Raw genomic sequence first — 20,013 nt, 5'->3', positions numbered from 1 at the left:
AGCTTCACGATTAAAGGAAACCTTAAGATCCACATTAGAGTTCACACTGGAGAGAAGCCTTGCAAGTGCACTCAGTGTGAACAGAGTTTCAGATATCACACAGACCTGAAACGCCATATGCAAACATCCCATCCTGAAAAGAAAATAATGATTTTAATCCGTGTGATCAGAGGTTTAGGAAAAGGAGGCAATAGTAACATGGGGCCTCATTCGTGAAACATAAATATGGGTTCATTCCGAGAAATTTGCGTGTTAAACAGACATCCCGTTTTTCCTGGGACAGTCCCGTATTTAATTATTTTTAGTGTCCGGACTTATTTTGAAAAACTCATCAGTTGCCCTATCGTGTCTCCAATGTCTATAGTGTGGAGTTTTTGTTTTAAAGGGACAGCAGCCTAATTAAATACCTGTCTGTCATTAATGTTAATAGAACAACAAAAGATGCTACACAAATGTATCCATGTTAAATAAATCTACTGTATTTGAAAAACATTTATTTTATCTGTATCTCATTTGTCTTACTGTTTGCAATTTGTGAGAGAGAGAGATAGGGTTGGGTATCATTTGAATTTAACTGATTCCGATTCCTAATTCCGATTCCAATAAGATAAAAAAAAAAAAATCCATTAAAAAGATTTAAGTCCCACATTTAGATGTCAAACAGGTTTATTCTGTCTTTTGCCTAAAATACCACAGGAAAAAAAAAAACTAGACTAATATAAATTTCAAACATTAAATTGTTAAGAAGTAGGAAAACAGGAACAAACAACTCAATTAGCAATAAATAATTAAAACGTCTGGTACAGATATTGAAATCAAACGTTTAAAAACACTGCATGGTTTTCTTTTTCTTAAATGAGATATTGATTAATCCTCATTAAATTTATAAAATTTATTCAGTCAGTTAATGATTTTCTTTTGTTCTTTGATTTATTATTAGACGCTGTCTCTTTAACACCGAACACAGATCTAAAAATACTGTTCCACGAGCATTTTCTTTCTCATCTGTTTACGTTCACTCGAGACAAAAAACGCTTCATGTATGAGGATATGCTGATGTATTTTGTGCATAAGGGTCAATTAATGTGAAAGATGTGCGCAAGTTCTTTTCCTTCCTGGACTTAAATTGTTTAAAAATCACATTAAAATACAAACGTGGGAATCATTAAGCAGAATCGAAATGTGTGTCTTATCGAATACGCGGTTTCATACCAGCTAACATTTTAAAAACATTTTAATTTGAAAGTTTATGTCAGAATGGCTTTATGAATAATTTACACAAAAATCACTTTATGACCGCTTCTTTTATTTGTATTTTTATATTTTATAGCATCTGACCATCTTCTTTGCTATAGTTTTTAAACATTAAGACACCCTTTAATTTAGACCAAGGGATGGCAACCAGTAGAGAGATATGCATACCAATGTTTGTTTTAAGGTCCTCTGCACAATCTGACTTTGTTGCAGCCTGGAATTAAACTGCTGGCTCGTCTGGCCTGAAGAGAACTTGCTTACCCCCCTTTCTCCCAAGGATTTTTTCCCTCAATTTCTGTCATCTGTGGAGTTTTGGTTACTTGTTGATGGTGCCTCTGGCTTTCTTACTTCGGGACACTTTATTTCCAGTGATATCGTATACTATTTGAACTGAAATGAGCTGGATGACGGCATCACTAAATTAAATGATGGACTACCTTTAACTGAAAATTGTTGTCATTTTGCATTATTGACACTAGTTGATACTGTAAAGCTGCGCTGATATAATCTGTATTGTTAAATGCGCCATATAAATAAAAGTGATTTGTCTTGACTCAACCATTTTTCATAGTCACACAATTAAAGTCTGAGAATGAACCTGTGCTAGTCTACAGTCATGTGTGGCTAACACTCATCAATGAGCACAAATGCCAGAGCAAAGTGTAAGTTTAACCTTGAAAGAGATCGAGGTAAAATGGAAATTTGCAAAACACAAATCATTTAAATTTTAGTTAAAGGGTTAGTTCACCCAGAAATGAAAATTAAGTCGTTGATTACTCACTATCATGTCTTTCCAAACCTGTAAGACCTTTGTCCATCTTCAAATTAAAAATATTACAAACACATTAAGATATTCTTAATGAAATCAGAGAGCTCTCAACCTCCATAGACAGCCACGTAACTGTAATGTTCCCAGGTCCAGAAACGTAGCAAGGACAGGGGTAAAATAGTCCATGTGACTTCAGGGACTCAACCGTAATTTTACAAAGCTGTGAGAATACTTTTTGTGCACAAAGAATACAAAAATAATGACTTTAACAAACGTTCTCCTCCTCATCCTGTCTCCAGCGATAAGCTGCCATTGTGGAGAATATAAAAATGCATGCATTTGCTTTTGCTTCATGTAAACTACACATGTGTGTGTATGTTGATGTATTTGGAGATTCTGTATGATTCCTCAATGTATTTTTGACCAATCATCTTTCTTAAATTCAGGATCACTCTCGTTGCTTGGTGCTTACTGCTTAACCCAGTCTCTCCGAATGTTCCACCAAATTATTGTTTTGTGAGCAGGAGAAGTAATAATACCAGAGATAGCAGAAATAATACCAAATAAAGTGAACTATTCTGCCCTCCAAAGGCAAAGCGCAGTAACTACACATTTGGTCAAAATTGAATTAAGGCTTAAAATGGACTTTGTGACAACTGTTTTGTCTTGTGGCAAAGCCTCCTGGTTCAGTTTTGTCCCGTTTCAGAGAAACAAGAGTGTGAACATGTTTGACTCAGTGTTAGTTACTGCACTTTGCCTTTGGAGGGCAGTATTATAATGTATATACGTTAGTTCGCCTCACTCTAAAACAAATGTCATGGTATGCAGAACAGATCGAGAATGAAAAAAAAATAAAGCGAAACTGAACGTATCTCTCTTATTCAGCACAAATCGAAATGTTTCCATATTTGCAATGTATTTGAATGCTAAACTATTATTTATAATGTAGGCTAGGCTTTGTGCTTCACGTGTGTTCATATCGATTGAAGAAAACCTCTTTACATGAGCAAAAATGCACTTGGCATAACAGTAGACTGGTTATACTACAGACTCTTTAAATTGACCAGTGTAACTTTTTACATGACGGTATTTAATTTTGATAATAAACAGACTGCGATGGCAGGTTATGTGTTAAGTGCTAGAATATGTGGTGTGTGTGGTGTGTATGTGAAACACAAACTACTCAAATTGTGGTCATTTTTGATCATACAGATAAGAGTAAGCCATAATTCGAACTCACAACAAAAACAGGATGTTTGTGTTTTTGTTAAATAAAGCGAGCAAACAGGATTTTGGTTCTTGGTTTCCTTTCTGTGAGCTTGTTTGTGGAGCGCCGTGCCTCACATCTGTTTTAAATCTGTTAATTATTTAAGTCAGATATATTTAACATTAACAGTTGTACTTTTCTAAACATTCAGAAGGAGGCTGTTTTTGGAGGAGCTAAAAAAAAGTAAAAAGCGATCAGTTTGACAATACAAAAGCCCTATGAAAATGCCCGCGGTGGCAAAAGTGCTCATGCGTGTCTCACACGTGCCTGTCTGCTATCCTCTGTAACACACGTGCAAAGGAGACAAATATTTAGCCTTTTCACTGAACACAAAGAAATTAAGTTCAGTGAACTTAACTACAATGCTGTAAATAACAGAAAGTAATAACTCCTTCAAACTGAGTAATGTCAACAAATAAGATGAACATAATTTGACTAAGTGCATTATCTTTTTCAGTGATAAACAGCAGGGAGAAAGTGGGATAAAAATAGGAATATATCGTAATTAATGTTGTTAGGCAAAGACTGTAATTATCAAAGAAAACTACATTTGGCTTGCATTTAGTAAATGGAAAATATTTTTTTTTTATTTAAAATACCACCAGTGTAAACAAACTGCCATTTAAAGGGTTTAAATTCTGAAAATGAATGTTTAGTAGCTATGATAAGATCTGATGTTGGTAACCAGAAAATAGATACAACTATTGAATGATATATACCCACTACCATTCAAAAAGAGTTTGGGGTCAGTAAGACTTGTAATAGTCTTTAAAGAAGTCTCTTCTGCTCATCAAGGCTGCATTTATTTGATTAAAAATACAGCAAAAAAAATGTAATATTGCAAAATGTTTTTACAATATAAAATGTTTTATATTTTAACATACTTTAAAATAGAATTTATTCCTGAGATGAAACGCTGAATTTTCAGTCTTCAGTGTCACATGATCTTCAGAAATCAATCTAATATGCTTATTTATTATTAGAATGATCAATGTTGGAGAATATCAACAAACATTTTTTGGAACCTGTGATTTGTTTTTCAGGATTTTTTCATGCATAACAAGTTTAAAAAGTAGTGTTTATGTAAAAAATATAAATATTTTATAACAATGTAAATGATTTATTATTAACTTTTAATAAACTTTTAATTATTAACTTAATACATCCTTGTGTCTGATTTGTTTAATTGTTCTCATAGTTGAGTGTGAAATAGCATCTGAAGGTGTGCTTTCCCTGATGTCTATGATAATGAGTGCTGAAGATCTGCTGATGAGTCTGAGCTCTTCCTAGAGCTGCTGACATCCTTTGAGTGCTTTGTCTTCATCTGTAAGGACTCCTCCTGAAATCTCAATCAAACTACAGCGTTTCACTGCTTTAGTCAGATTCATGACTGGAGTGCTGTATTGATAGTTTTGGGAAATCTGTCATTTATCCTTTAAATTAATCCATTATTTGATTCGTGATCTGTGTTTCCATAAAAATGTTTTTAAAGTTTGCAAAAAAAGACAAAGAAAAAACTTGTAATTTAGGTGCGCTTCCATCAAGATTCTGCACAATTTGCATTCTTCTATTAATTTGTAGTGCCAGTTCTGAGTGTTTAATCTGTCTAATTTGTCAAATCAGGTCATTCTGACTGACTCCCTTACTAGTGTGCTGACTACTAAACTAGGGAGCTGATTGAGACACATTTAGTTTGCATTTATTTTGTCTGTCTGTTAATTTTTCTCATCTTAAATACACAGTAAACTCCTGCTGAAGTGACTGAGATCTGACACACTGTTATAAAGATGTGAAGATTGAAGAAGCATTCAAAGTTAAACATAAAGATACTGAGGAACAAACAGGTTGCTTTCATTCTCAGTCTAAAGTCAAACTGATGGCAGCAACAGTTGCTTCTGTAAGATGATTGCTGATGTCTTTCCTGCTTGTCATTGCGTTAACAAACACTTGAATCCTCCAGACCAGCAAACTGCCAAAACTTCAGCTTTTTAAGAGGTGCTGGCTTAGTTTTCTTCTTAATTGCCGAGGATGATGGAGAAATATAAGCAAATTTCCAACTGTGTGACATTTACAAACCAGCGGCAAATGAAAAGAAAACCCTAAATATAAGAAAATAAAGTCAACAAATCAGTAAAGAAAGGCTTCATACGCAGAGCTTGGCTCATAAAAGCCTCACATGATGCTCCACATGGTTGATCCTCCAAAGGTTTTGAGAATGCAGTGGATGTGAGGGACTATAATGTGATAAGATCTGAGGAGCTAAACCACTCAGGGCTTTTGTAGTTGTTAGAGAGATTTTATAATCTTTACGATGTGTAATAGGGAGACAGTGCAGTTATAAGACTTATATATATGACTCTGCCTCCAGCTTCTGCTCCCATCAGGACCGTAGAATTAGAGGACACTAGGGACATGTCCCGACCCATATACAGCGACCACCAAATTGTCCCAAACAGTAGTTTTGATCAAATAAATAAATGCATGTATATGTTTTTGTAATTTAGGACACATATTAAATATGTCATAGCGTTGATATTATCTAAGAAGTCAAACTAATTATGTTAGAGAACTGCTCATTTTCAAACACCCACATTTAATACATGGGAAAAGTAAGAATGTAAGGTAGTCGCACAACAGACGAGAAGAAGGTACCGCACCAAGTTCAAGACTTGCAATCCAAAAGAGTTAACATAAAAGTAAACTTCTGGAATTATCTATGGATATTAATAAATTTAGGGGAAATGTGCAAAATCAATTAAACGTATTATTTTTTATTATACTACAGGGCCGTTAAATGCTTGAATCTGATTGGCTGACGAACGTTCTAGAGGTGTGCATTATATTCAGGGAAACGCACGGCGAACGTAGTTCCAGGCAGCTTTAGACCGCAGTGCATGTCTATATCACTTCGCCATACGATTTCAGTTATTTCAAAGGTCCTTACAGCCCAAAACAGCAAAATAACTAAAACCAACTAATAAATACAGTAAACATCAGGATAAAAACGACAGATTATTTCCATGTTTTTTTCCACAATATATTACGTTTTATTATGTACGGAAAGCACAAACTATTTCTCTCGCCCTCTTCTCACTCACCTCACAGACGCACACACATAACCACATAACGTTAAATTTTGCACTCGCGTTAGCATTCGTGCTAATGTTGTTAGCATTGCTCTGACAATTAACAACTTAAAAACGACATGACAGCTCTCACACGCGAGGAAACAACGGCCTGGTCTTGAAGAAAATGAACTTAAAGTTTAACTGTTAGTAGAGACGATGCTGCCAGTCACCCTTGAGAGACACAGACATGAGAGAGGTAAAGTCATACACTTAGTTTCTCTCCCTCACTCTTTCCGTCTGTCTACTTGTCTTTCGGTCTGTCAACTTCATTATTAACGGCATTATTTGCTATTAACAGCCCAAGCGTTGTTACTAGTTCTAAAATGACGTTTTGGAACTTGCAACGAAGATGTTGAATGAGCTACGTAAGAAATTAATCCTACTCACAATAGGGTTTTAAGGATAAAAACGGAACGAATGTCTTGAAATATATCATTTGATCGATGTCTTGAGGTGTGGTAACTGTAGTATAAGCTCACATAATACTGTGCACTGTAGCCACTGGAACTTCAAAACATTTAGATATAGCCGCAGGTCCTCAGTGAGCTCCTTTGTCTTAGCCATGACTGTCCACAAATACTTTACAATATAAAAATCCAGCATAGAATAAATCTGTAACACTTTACTTAAAGGTCAACTGAATCGCTTTGAAACAAGCAGCATCATTCTATCTGGTCACGTAATTTTAACTGAAACAGGAATATATTGCACAGCCACTTGCCGTTGAGCTCGGTAAAGCCGCATTTATAAGTTTATGACAGCCACAGTCTAATAAATTACCCTCTAGATTCAATATGAAACTCTTACTGAAACACTCTTACTACAGGACACTTCAGCCTCTGGAGCATCTGATTGGACAGAACGTTTGTGTAACAGTGAGAGAATGAGGAGGAAGCAAATGCAGTGTAGAAAAACTGAATTTATTGAATAAAGGTAAATGATGGAAGGCGTGATGATGATGGCTGATGATGGTGGTGATGAATTCCCGGCTGAGTGACACGAGGGCTTAGACGGCTGGTGAATGATGTGTGGTGATCTCAGTGGTGAAGCGTGTATCCAATCCAAAACAACAAGACTCCAAAGAATAATCCAACGAACACGAACACGAACTCCACAAGAAGACAAACCCACGAACATCCAACATGTAGAACTGTCAGACAGGGAAGAAGAGATTGAGGTGAGTATTTGTAGCCAGTGATGATGAGGGACACCTGGTGCAGGACTGATTGGCAGCTGCGCTGAATGAGCGTGACGCACAACATAATCACACACACAGAGACATGGCCTGAGAACATGGCAGATGTGAGAACCGTGACAGTACCCCCTCTCATAGGAACGTCCCCTGATGTTCCCAGCCTCCAGTACCTGTTGATTAAAGTCATCAATTAGAGAGTGATCCAATATGTCTCTAGCAGGAACCCAACTTCTCTCCTCCAGACCGTAACCTTCCCAGTCCACCAAGTACTGGAATCCGCGTCCCCTCCGTCTCGAGTCCAGAATACGATTGACCGAATAAGTGGGTTCCCCGTCTACGAGTCGCGGTGGTGGGGGAACTGGGGCTGGCGGATTAATGCGTGCAAAAAACACAGGTTTGATCTTGGAAACATGAAACACGGGATGAATCCTCCTGTACACTGGAGGGAGTTTAAGGCGGACTGCCACCGGACTAATGATCTTGGTGACAGAAAACGGGCCAATAAATTTAGGAGCAAGTTTATTCGATACGGATCGGAGAGGAATGTTTTTAGTAGAAAGCCACACTTTAGAACCGACGACGTATACGGGAGGCCTGGACCGGTGGCGATCGGCTTTGGCCTTGGTGCGCGCTCCCACCTGGACCAGAGTCTCACGGGCTCTAGACCAGGTGCGATGACACCTCTGGACGAAGGCGTGAGCAGAGGGAACAGCGACTTGGGATTCCAGACTGGGAAAAATTGGTGGCTGGTAACCTATACTACATTCAAATGGGGATAGGCCCGTAGCTGATACTGGCAACGAATTGTGGGCGTACTCCACCATAGAAAGCTGCTGGCTCCAGGAGGAAGGATTTCTAGCGACCATACATCTTAACATTCTCTCCAAATCTTGGTTGGCTCTCTCAGTTTGCCCATTGCTTTGAGGATGGAACCCCGAAGAGAGACTAACAGTGGCCCCCAGAAGTTTACAAAATTCTCGCCAAAATTTTGGACACAAATTGGGGTCCCCTGTCAGAGACCACGTCTATCGGGAGGCCATGTAACCGAAAGACGTGGTCAATGACCACTACAGCTGTCTCCTTGGCTGAGGGTAATTTGGGCAAGGGGATGAAATGAACCGCCTTCGAGAACCGGTCCACCACGGTCAAAACTACCGTGTTACCCTGGGAGGGTGGGAGGGCGGTGACAAAATCTAGCGCAATGTGGGACCAGGGTCTCGAAGGGATTGGCAGCGGTTGTAGGAGCCCATCTGGGGGTCTGTTAGATGTCTTACCAGTGGCACAAACTGAGCAAGCCAAAACAAAACTGCGAACGTCTCGAGCCATGAGTGGCCACCAAAATCGTTGCTTGACCAAATGTATGGTGCGATTAACCCCTGGATGACATGCCACATTGGAACAATGTCCCCACTGGATAACTTCGGACCTTAACAGCTCTGGCACAAACAAACGGTTCGGTGGGCAACCGACCGGAGGCGTTACCCCATGTAAGGCTGTCTTAACCTTCGACTCGACCTCCCAACTGAGAGTAGAGACAATAAGTGTCTCGGGAAAAATACCTTCGGGAGTGGACGGGCGATCGGATCGGTCAAAAATACGAGATAAAGAATCGGGTTTGTTGCTTTTAGAACCCGGGCGGTACGAAAGAGTAAAGTCAAAACGTCCGAAAAAAAGTGCCCACCGAGCCTGCCTAGAGTTTAGTCTTTTAGCAGTTCTGATGTATTCTAGATTCTTATGATCGGTCCATACAATAAAAGGTACCCCCGACCCTTCCAACCAGTGGCGCCATTCCTCCAATGCTAGTTTGACTGCCAACAGCTCTCTGTTACCAATATCATAATTTGACTCAGCTGGTGACATGCGATGAGAAAAAAAACGCGCAGGGATGCACCTTGTCGTCCGTGGGTGAGCGCTGGGAAAGAACCGCACCTACCCCCACCTCTGATGCGTCGACCTCTACCACAAACTGACATGATGGATCAGGGGTGACTAGGATGGGAGCCGAAACGAAGCGGCCTTTGAGTTTGGCAAATGCAGCTTCCGCTGCATCTGACCACCTGAACGTCGTTCGGGGAGAGGTCAAGGCAGTCAGAGGTGCGGCTAGTTGGCTGAAATTGCGAATAAACCGCCGGTAAAAATTGGCAAAACCCAGAAACCTCTGTAGGGCCTTACGGGAATCTGGGGTTGGCCAATCCACCACAGCTCTAACCTTCTCGGGATCCATGCGCATACCCTCGGCCGACACGATGTATCCTAGGAAAGGAACAGGCTGTGCATGAAAATCGCATTTCTCCGCCTTGACAAAAAGCCCATTCTCTAACAGCCGCTGAAGCACTCGTCTGACGTGCTGAACGTGTTCCTGGAGAGAAGAAGAAAAAATCAATATGTCGTCCAGGTAGACATATATGAACTGATCGACCATATCTCTCAGCACGTCATTGACGAGTGCCTGGAAGACCCCTGGGGAGTTGGACAAGCCGAAGGGCATGACCAAGTATTCAAAGTGCCCCCTGGGGGTGTTAAAGGCAGTCTTCCACTCATCTCCCCTCCTGATGCAGACCAAATGATAAGCGTTCCTTAAATCCAATTTCGTGAAGATTGACGCTCCCTGTAACCTCTCGAAGGCTGAAGATATTAACGGCAAAGGATAAGTATTCTTTACCGTAATATTGTTCAGCCCTCGGTAATCAATGCAAGGTCGCAGAGAACCGTCCTTCTTCCCCACAAAAAAGAACCCCGCCCCCGCTGGAGAAGAGGAGGGTTGTATGAACCCGGCTGCTAGAGAATCAGAAATGTATTTCTCCATAGCCTCTCTCTCAGGAACTGAAAGTGAATATAATTTGCCCTTAGGCGGAGACGTACCTGGCAGTAAATCTATAGCACAGTCATAGGGACGGTGAGGAGGAAGAGAAGCAGCCCGAGACTTACTGAACACTTCCTTCAGGTCGAGGTACTCCCTGGGCACGTTACTCAGATCCGCCACCTTCTCCTGCAACACAGAACCAGAAACAGATGGACAAGCAGACAAAAGACAGGATTCATAACATTTAACGCTCCATTCAGTAACCAACTTCAGCTGCCAATCAATCCGGGGATTGTGTTTGATGAGCCAGGGGTGTCCCAGGACGATGGGGGCGTGAAGGGAGTCCAGAATGTAGAATGAGATGCTCTCACGATGGTTGCCAGACACCGTGAGAGTGATGGGATCCGTGATGGAGGTGATGGTGGGCAGGTTCTGGCCATTGAGGGCGTGTACGGCAATGGAGTCTGTGAGGGGCTGGAAAGGAACATGATTACGTTGTGCAAAAGAAAAATCCATAAAATTACCCTCTGCTCCCGAATCCAAAAGTGCCGTGCAGTGCTGATCCTGTTGCTGCCATCTAAGCCTAACCGGGAGGAGCGTGGAGGTGGTGTTGAACGAGGACTTGTTAGCGGAAATCCCACCCGACAGTAGCCTCTTACTTACTGCCGGGCTGGCCCTTTTACGGGGCAGTTAAACGCGAAATGACCAGCTGCCCCACAATATAGGCAGAGTCCTTGGGATCTCCGCCTCTCCTTCTCCTCCCGGGAAAGCCGAGCCCGACCCACCTGCATGGGCTCGGGATCGTGGAAAGGGCTGACCGCGTCGCTGCCGCTGGCTCGAGTTGGAAAGCCCTCCCCAGGGGGGAGCCGAGCGGGTGTCCATCGACGCTCGGCTCGGGAGAGTCGAGCATCTACCCGCAGGGCCAGGTCAATGAGGCCGTTGAGGTTGGCGGGTAAATCCAGGGCGTAGATCTCCTTCTGGACGCGGTCAGCCAACCCATGCAGGAACATGTCCCACTGCGCCTCCTCGTTCCACTGGCACTCAGCCGCCAGGGTTCGGAACTCGATGCTATAGTCTGAAACGGACCTCCCCCCCTGTCGGAGGTCCGCCAGTGTCCGCGCTGCCTCTCTGCCAGAGACAGCGCGGTCAAAAACCTGTTTCATTTCGGCGGAGAGTGCTGAGAACGAGGCACAGCAGGGATCTTGGTTCTCCCACACCGCCGTTCCCCACAGTGCCGCCCTCCCCGTCAACAGGGTGAGCGCGAACGCCACCTTGCTCTCCTCACTAGAGAATGTGCAGGGTTGGAGTGTAAAATGCATCGAACATCTAGTGAGGAAAGCGCGGCAGAAGTTCGGCTCACCTCCGTAGAGTTCTGGTGGGGGAAGGCGGGGCTCCGGCTGATGTTCCGCCCCAGATGGTCCAGACGGGGCGATCGGAGCGGGTGGGGCAGGCGGTGTGGTCGGCGCAGCGGGACTACGGAGCTGGTTGACTGCTTGGGTCAGGTCGGACACTCGTCAAGTCAAGTCAAGTCAAGTCAAGTCAAGATTATTTATACAGCGCTTTTTACAATACAAGTTGTGTCAAAGCAACCTTACAGTATTAAAATAATAAAATGTCAATAAAAGTGCAAAAGTTCCATATTGCAGCAAAGTCAAATTAGAGAGGACTCATCTGGTTCCCATGGCCTTGTGCCGGTGGCCGTTTAGGGTAGGAGTTCTTTCTGATGATCTGTCTCTGGGGCTCCTCTAGTTGACACGGTATCCGCTGACATTCGGCTGTAGGTGTTTATCCACCTCTTGGTACGGACTGGATCCGGGGGACTGCAGTGACCATCTGATCTGGATACGGACTGGATCTGGTGGCTATGGTGACCTGGGAATAAGAAACAAACAGACTAATATTAATGTAGATGCAAGAGTTCCAAGTTGCCACAAAATCAGATTGGAGAGGACTCATCTGGTTTTCGCTGTCTTGCGTCGATGGCCGTCTAGGTGATGAGGTCTTCACTGATGATCTGTCTCTGGGGCTCATCTAGTTGATGTGGTCTCTGCTGACATTCAGGGCTGTAAAGGATATCTCTGGGTGCTGATGGGTACAGACTGGATCCGGGGGACTGCAGTGAACGTCTGATCTGGATACATGATCGGTGGCTACGGTGACCTCGGAATAAGAAGGAAAGATACTAGTATTAGCGTAGATGGCATTCTTCTTCTGATGCAACGAGTACATCAGGTGTTATAGGAAGTGTCCCTGGTTCCGGTTGACCTAAAATAATGCAGCTTAACAATCCTTTAACGGATTTGGATTGTGAAATGTATTAAGTGTAGGCCAGGTTACTAGGGTGTTGATGGCGGCCCCTGACGTAGCTGTGTCTCTCTCTTGAACGTCCAGCCGGGAAAAGCATTCGCGGAGTGCCTCTTCCATGGAAATCTGTTTTGTGCCTGCTGCTTCCATTTCTGGTCTGACAGTTCTGTAACAATGAGAGAATGAGGAGGAAGCAAATGCAGTGTAGAAAAACAGAATTTATTGAATAAAGGTAAATGATGATGATGGCTGATGATGGTGGTGATGAATTCCCGGCTGAGTGACACGAGGGCTTAGACGGCTGGTGAATGATGTGTGGTGATCTCCGTGGTGAAGCGTGTATCCAATCCAAATCAACAAGACTCCAAAGAATAATCCAACGAACACGAACTCCACAAGAAGACAAACCCACAAACATCCAACATGTAGAACTGTCAGACAGGGAAGAAGAGATTGAGGTGAGTATTTGTAGCCAGTGATGATGAGGGACACCTGGTGCAGGACTGATTGGCAGCTGCGCTGAATGAGCGTGACGCACAACATAATCACACACACACACAGAGACATGGCCTGAGAACACGGCAGATGTGAGAACCGTGACAGTTTGATGAGAAGCTGAAGTGCACGTTGATATCATCAAAATCATTGATTCATATTGGCAGAAGTGATGAGACCGTAAGTTTTAAATGCCCATATCTTGTAAACACAAATTTTGTTGTTGTTTTGAAGCACACTAGCTTATAGATAATCTTAAGGCTAATATATTCATACTAAAAGTAAAAAAAAACTTTAATTTTGATTTCATGGGGACTTTAAAGCCTTCATGTGTAATGCATTATAATGTAATGTGTGCTGTAATGCAGTATATATAGTTTTAAACAATTATAACTGAATTTAAAATGCATAGTGTAACAATGAATAGAGTATTTTAATGTATTAAATATAAACGTATTAATGGAATTGTACAATGCATTACAAAACATAATAATGCAGTAAAACTACTTATAAAGGGATTAAGCAAAGTGTTACCAAAATGTAGTACATTAACCATGTTTATTTCCTATATGGTATAAACAACTTCACATATCCTGAGGATGTAAATTTGTAGTAAAACAATATAAACAACATATATGACAGCAGCACTCGATATATAGGAACATACATGTCATATATAACATTTCTGTATGGGTGTGTGTGTGTGTGTGTTGACGTCTGACCGTCATTCTTTACATTCTCACGTCTCTGTCTGAGAACAGTTGACTGTTCTGTGAGAGAAATATCAGAGCTGATGTTCAACACCACAGTTCAGAGGAAAGAAAAGACAGATGTACAAACACTGAGGTGAGTGTTTCATTTTTTCATTGCTTTCTAGTATGAGCTTTAATGCTGTGCTGAAGCATGTTAATGATTTTATTTAAAGCTTTTTATGTTGTAAAGAAATAGATGATCAAGTGTGTCTTTGTAGATGAATCACAGAAAGCTCATTATGAAATTGTTGCTACATGGAGTGAAATTACTATATTATTAATTTTACCAGACTTAGTTATTCTGTGATTCTCAAACAGCATTTCTTATCATGCGCTCTTCAAAACTGTGTGAAGTTCTGCCTCATAGAGTGATTTAATACTTTGCGCTAAAATCTGTAACAGACTCATTCAAATAAACTAGCAACTTTTCGACCTCATTAACACATTCTCTGAGAACAGCTCTCAAATACAGAAATAGTGTCCATAAAAAAACATCATTTTCTAGATCTGTGAGATTGGAAAACTAAGGCTGTGGCACAGATAATCTGTGCATCATGCATGTGCTGAAAACATCTGACACTTGAGATTTTTATCTGAAGTAAAGTAACCCTGAAATGTGACATAAAGCTGTAAACAGCATTTCAGCAGAGTCAAACCGGTTTTATTTTGTTTTCTTGAAATCGTCCTGGTTTAACTGGTTCTGGTTCTTTTTCCTGCAGTTCACCAATTAATAATTGTTACAGCAGGCCATTCATCTTTCTACACAAATAGAGTTAACAAAAATATCAGAAACAGTAAGAGTATCGTTGATTATTTCTACTCATTCTTAACATGTTTGACTATGTTGTTCTTCACAATGAAAGACTGTTAAAAATGCTGTTAAACTGCTTTTCATCAGTAATCCGCTGCAGCTCAGTACAATTACTGATACAGTATATTGACACAGACTCTTCCCAGTAAGCACACGTACATCTGCAAGATGTCTGTTATAGATCTCTTGATCTGGAAAGTATCTGCTGAATACAAACGTCTGTAAGATGTCAGTTTTACATACCTTCTAAATCATAAACATCTTAAAGACATCGGATAGGAAACATCCAATAGACGTACTGTAGATGAACAAACTACGTCAGATGTAAATGCAGACGTCAAATAGGCGTCTCCAAGATGTACGTGTGCTATCAGGGTTCATTCTCATGGTTATGCTGAGTCTAGTTAAAGCATCACCAATGGCATACACTGCAGGTAGCTTTAATGCAGCTGCAGCATCACATTGACACAGAAACTGTTACTCATGCTTTATGTTTTCAGAGCAGGACTCCAAATTTGCTATGGTTAATGTTGAGACTGTCCTGTTGAACTGTTAACTGTTGAAGAAGAATAAGAACGCCAACAATTTCAATAGGTGCCTTCGCATCTTCGGTGCTTGTAGGGCTGCACGATAAATCGAAATGAAATCGCAATCGTGATTAAACAGAAGCTGTGATTGTCATGCGTATCTTTTAGTGAAGCACGGTGACCTGTGATTTCCATTTCTATGTGATCTGTGATCAGCAGTAAATCTTCATCTGAAGGCCAGAGGGCGCTCTCTCTCTGAAACGGCATAAACACCTGAAGGAGAAATCTAGAAAACACCTACCGCTGCAGCTGAATAAAGCGAAATAAAAATTTAACTGCTTTCATTGATTCAATTCATTATAATGAAGTATATTTATACTGCAATGCCTTCACCACTGCTTAGAATACTATGTACTATGTTCTGTGCGTTATTATGTGTAAGAAGCCACATCATTTCATAAAAGTATTAATTTCAAACACTCGACTGATGCTATGAAGTAAGTTTGGATTAAAAATATTGTTTAAGGTGGTATTTTCACGTGCTTTGAGATGTAGCACCATTTTTTACACAGCGCCATAGTTCACTGAGAAGCTACGCAAACAGCTCTCATTGCAAACGATTTCTTTTTGATTGCATTATAGTGCGATCTTTTAGTTTATTAAATCTATTTCGATTATGAACGCGATTAGGCGTATCTTCTAAGTGAACTATGGCTCTGTGTACTACATGCTGCACCATCTCAAAACAGGTGCTGGAGATTTACGGCTAAGCACAGAACTTGTTTTATTGACAAAATGCGCATGACAATCGCCTTGGATTAATCGAGCAGCCCTAGGTGCTTAGACCATAAAACACATCGAGAGCACTGCAATGCATGCTTGTGCTGTCCTCTGATTGTTGACAAGATGCAGCGCATGCTCTATGAATCCTACTTCCCCACCGCATATTTAATTGCAGTTCAGTAAAAAAAGTATGTTTAGTCTATCTTGTTTTTTTGTTTTGTTTTTTCAGGAAAACTAACATCCAAAAGGACTATAGGAGCACATAGATTCCTCCTTCATCTCCTAAGCTGCCCGACAGTCAGAACGGCCCTACTCCAAGGTAACAACACAATGTTTAAGTTGTCAGGTTTGGTCTCCCCTGATTTATCATTGCAAATATATTTGAAGAACAGAGCAGCAAAAAATACAACCTGCATATTTTTAAATGCTTAAGACAGATTTTACCATCTGAACCTTACCGTGATTAGCTGTTCTCGTAATTTTTGCCTAATATTTGCATTGGGCAGTTAAGACCTGCCTAAACATTCAATGCTCTTGGCCGCTCTCAGTGCGTTCTCTGTGCCAGTGGACACGCTCTATTTGCCCAGTTTAAGGGTAGTTTTGATAAAGTGGTTCAGGCTGTAGGATTGGCCTGCAGAAATGTTATTTACATGATGGTATAAAACTGTATGGTCTAGTAACGTAATGCAAACTGGTTTGCAGATCTTATATGTTTAGGGTTTAAGAATATTTAAGTTAGACCTGAATTGGTTACAAAACTGATGTGTGAGATGTTTAAACAGTTACTTGTTCCCAGCTTGTATAAAGAAAGTTACCCAATAGATAGTTTAGTGGCATTTAATAATGCCATTGAGGACTTGGGTATGGATTGTTGTGTTTCAGAGCATGATGATGAGCAGCTACACATTTCTCTCAATATGATGTTTTATTAACAAGCCCTCCCCCCAGACAGCATGCCAAATATGCTTACTTACTATCACATTATATGAGAGTGCAAACTCATGAAACAGAGATATTGTAACCCATCTGATTACCCAGCTACAATTTTTTCTTTTCTAAAAGGTTCTAACATTACCAAGCAGTGTTCTAGTAATGTTTTCAGCAGGTAGTTTTTTGTTCTTAGAATGTTCTCCTAAAAGGTAAGATAACAATCTTTAAAAACATTCAAAAAATGCATAGTGATAACACTGCTAGAACATTATTGCCTAATGTTATTTTGAAGTTTTCAATGGGTAGTTTTATTTTTATTCTCAGAATGTTCTCTTTAAAGATTGGATAACAGTTTCTAACAGCATTTTAAAATAAATGTTTAGTGAAAATGTTGTTAGAACATTATTCCTTAACATGCTACTAAAGTTTTTTACAGGAAGTTTATTTTTTGTTCTGACAATGCTCTTTTGATTGTTAGGATAACATTTTCTAAAAACATAAAAACAATACTCTATAAGAGTTTACATATATTTGTTGTAGCATGTTGAATATTGGAGATCGTTTTTGGGCTACTAAGTTTTCAGGGGCCCCCAGAATTTCCATGCTTCCATCATCTCAGGCTTCAATGATGTCAGTATAATGTTTTCTTTTGTGGCAGAGAGAACCTTCTTCTTTTGTTACAGTGAACAGTGAACAAAATCTGTTACCTAAACCTAAACAGACTAGAATAACCATGGTTGATAATACTTGCACATGTAAAAGAAAACCAAACATGGATGCAAGAACAGCTGCTACTTCTTGCCCAACTTGTGCATGAAAACATTAAAGAGAATTTATGAAATGTTTCAATAATGTTTGTTCAGAGAAGGATTGCCAGCAATAGCCATTTTAGCCTTGTTAGTGATTTAGTCTTAATGATTTGGCTACCCCTTACTTGACTTTAATGTCAAAACACGATTTTTTTTTTTTGTTTTCTTGTATAAATATCTAAACATTCCTGAATCAAGATGCATTTACTTGACAAGTAAAATCACTTTCAGACTTGATATTAATGATTTTTTTTAAATGTTTGTTAGTTTTTGCTTAAAACAAGCAAAATATCTGCCAATGGGGTAAGAATAATAATCTTAATCTGAAGGCTTAACAAGAGTATTTTTCTGTACCCAAATAAAACAAGAAAATGAAAAAAGGCAAAGCAATCGCAATAGCAATGAAAACATGGAAAATGCTTGGTAGAGTCCACATAGGCAGAACAATACTTTGCCAAGACCTGTTTGGCATGGCCATGCTTATATGGCTGCCAAACAGGAAGTAACCATAGAAGCAGAGGGAGCAGTAACAGTCTGTGTTGGGTAAGGGCTCCCTCTGCTGGCCTGGTGTTACAAAGTTAGAAGCTACTTTTTTATTTAATATATTAAAAAATATTAAATATATTTTCTTTAATAAATTATATTTTAACAAAGTGTTATGATTTGTAGGATGTAGATTTTTGCTTAAATAACATAATATAGATGCAATTTTGTCAAAGATGCATATTGTTGCTGACAAGAGAATAATCGTATATCATGCAGAGGCAAAATCCTGCATGGGCTTTTCATGTACAGTAAGCTGTTCAACAGCACATTTGTAATCCTGTTTCATATTACTCAACAGTAGTTGCTGAAGTGTTACTACTCATTGGTCCTGCTTTATTTCCTGTATTGTTGTGTTGTATTATTGATGGACCATTATTCTAAAGTGTTACCATATTATTTTAAAAAGAAGTGATTATTCAGCTTTCTTGCCTCATTAATTTTTATCAAGAGAACATTTTGAAGTCCATGTGAACCCAAAGAGCAACTTGATATCATTGTGCAGGTGCAAGTTCAGCTGAACTGTGACATCATATATTTCAGTGCTGTCCGTCTTTTGATTTAATTTAAATTTGTTGTCCATTCAAATTTTCACATAATGTAAATTCATATTTGGCACTGTCTAAAAGTACATATTTCTATGAAACAATACTATGCATTCTCACTTAAGGCCAGTAAAACAATCTTTTATAGGTGTTCCTTTTAGCCCTGGGCATATGCAGCATTGGAGAGGATGAGTCTGATCTAAATATATAAGAAATGAACAGTATTTAGTCTGCACAAATTATGTTGTTATTATTGTTTATTGTTTTTTTTTTTTGTTAATCAAGAATCAACGTAATATGATAAAATGCTCCAAATCATTAGAATATGTTAGTTTCCTGAGTGGCCCCAGATGTTTTCAGTGTTTTTTAAATCTTTTTACTTGGAATTTCAGATATGTTGCATGTGGGTCTTTTGATGATAGATAGTGATTCTTCACATAGTTTTACTATTATGTCTAGAGTCCCTTTGAAAACTGGTTTTGTTAGTTTTTCCCACAGTCCAGAGACAAAAGGAGTTTCATAACTTCTGTTTGAGATGCAGTTCCATGGAGGAACAAGAAATGTACATTGGTATTGTTTGTGGTTTGTAAATACTACTCAATAAAATACTTATTAAAATACTTTAAATTCTTTTCATAAATAGACACATTCATATGGGCAGTTAAGTACATTTAAAAAAAAATACTTCTACAAAATAGATTTAAAGAGGTCATGAAATGCATTTTTTTTAATTATTATTTTTTTTTAAAGTGCACTTATAATCTTAGTGTGGTACTTCCATTAAAAAACTACCTTATTTTAGCCTCTGATTTAAACGCTCTGTTAGATGCCCCGTTTGTGAAGGAATCACTCTTTGTAGTCGACTGTGTTCAAAGACTTGAATCTGAATTGGCTTGCAAGTCAGTTTGAACTATTTGTTCACTTACCCTGAATGCAATGAATCATCTAAAGTGGTTTCTCATTTTGAATCCTAACATGAACTTACAGTCATATAATTTCTGTGTCGAAATACAGCCATTTCACACATTTTCACACGAGAGGCAAACAGTGTGGTGTCTTTAAAAACTACTTCACATCTCTTTGTCCTGCAGCAGTGAA

The sequence above is a fragment of the Garra rufa genome, chromosome 4 (assembly GCF_049309525.1).
Source record: "Garra rufa chromosome 4, GarRuf1.0, whole genome shotgun sequence".
In the NCBI taxonomy this organism is placed as follows: domain Eukaryota; kingdom Metazoa; phylum Chordata; class Actinopteri; order Cypriniformes; family Cyprinidae; genus Garra; species Garra rufa.
The sequence above is the reverse complement of the archived record's forward strand: the minus strand, read 5'-3'. Positions refer to the sequence as shown.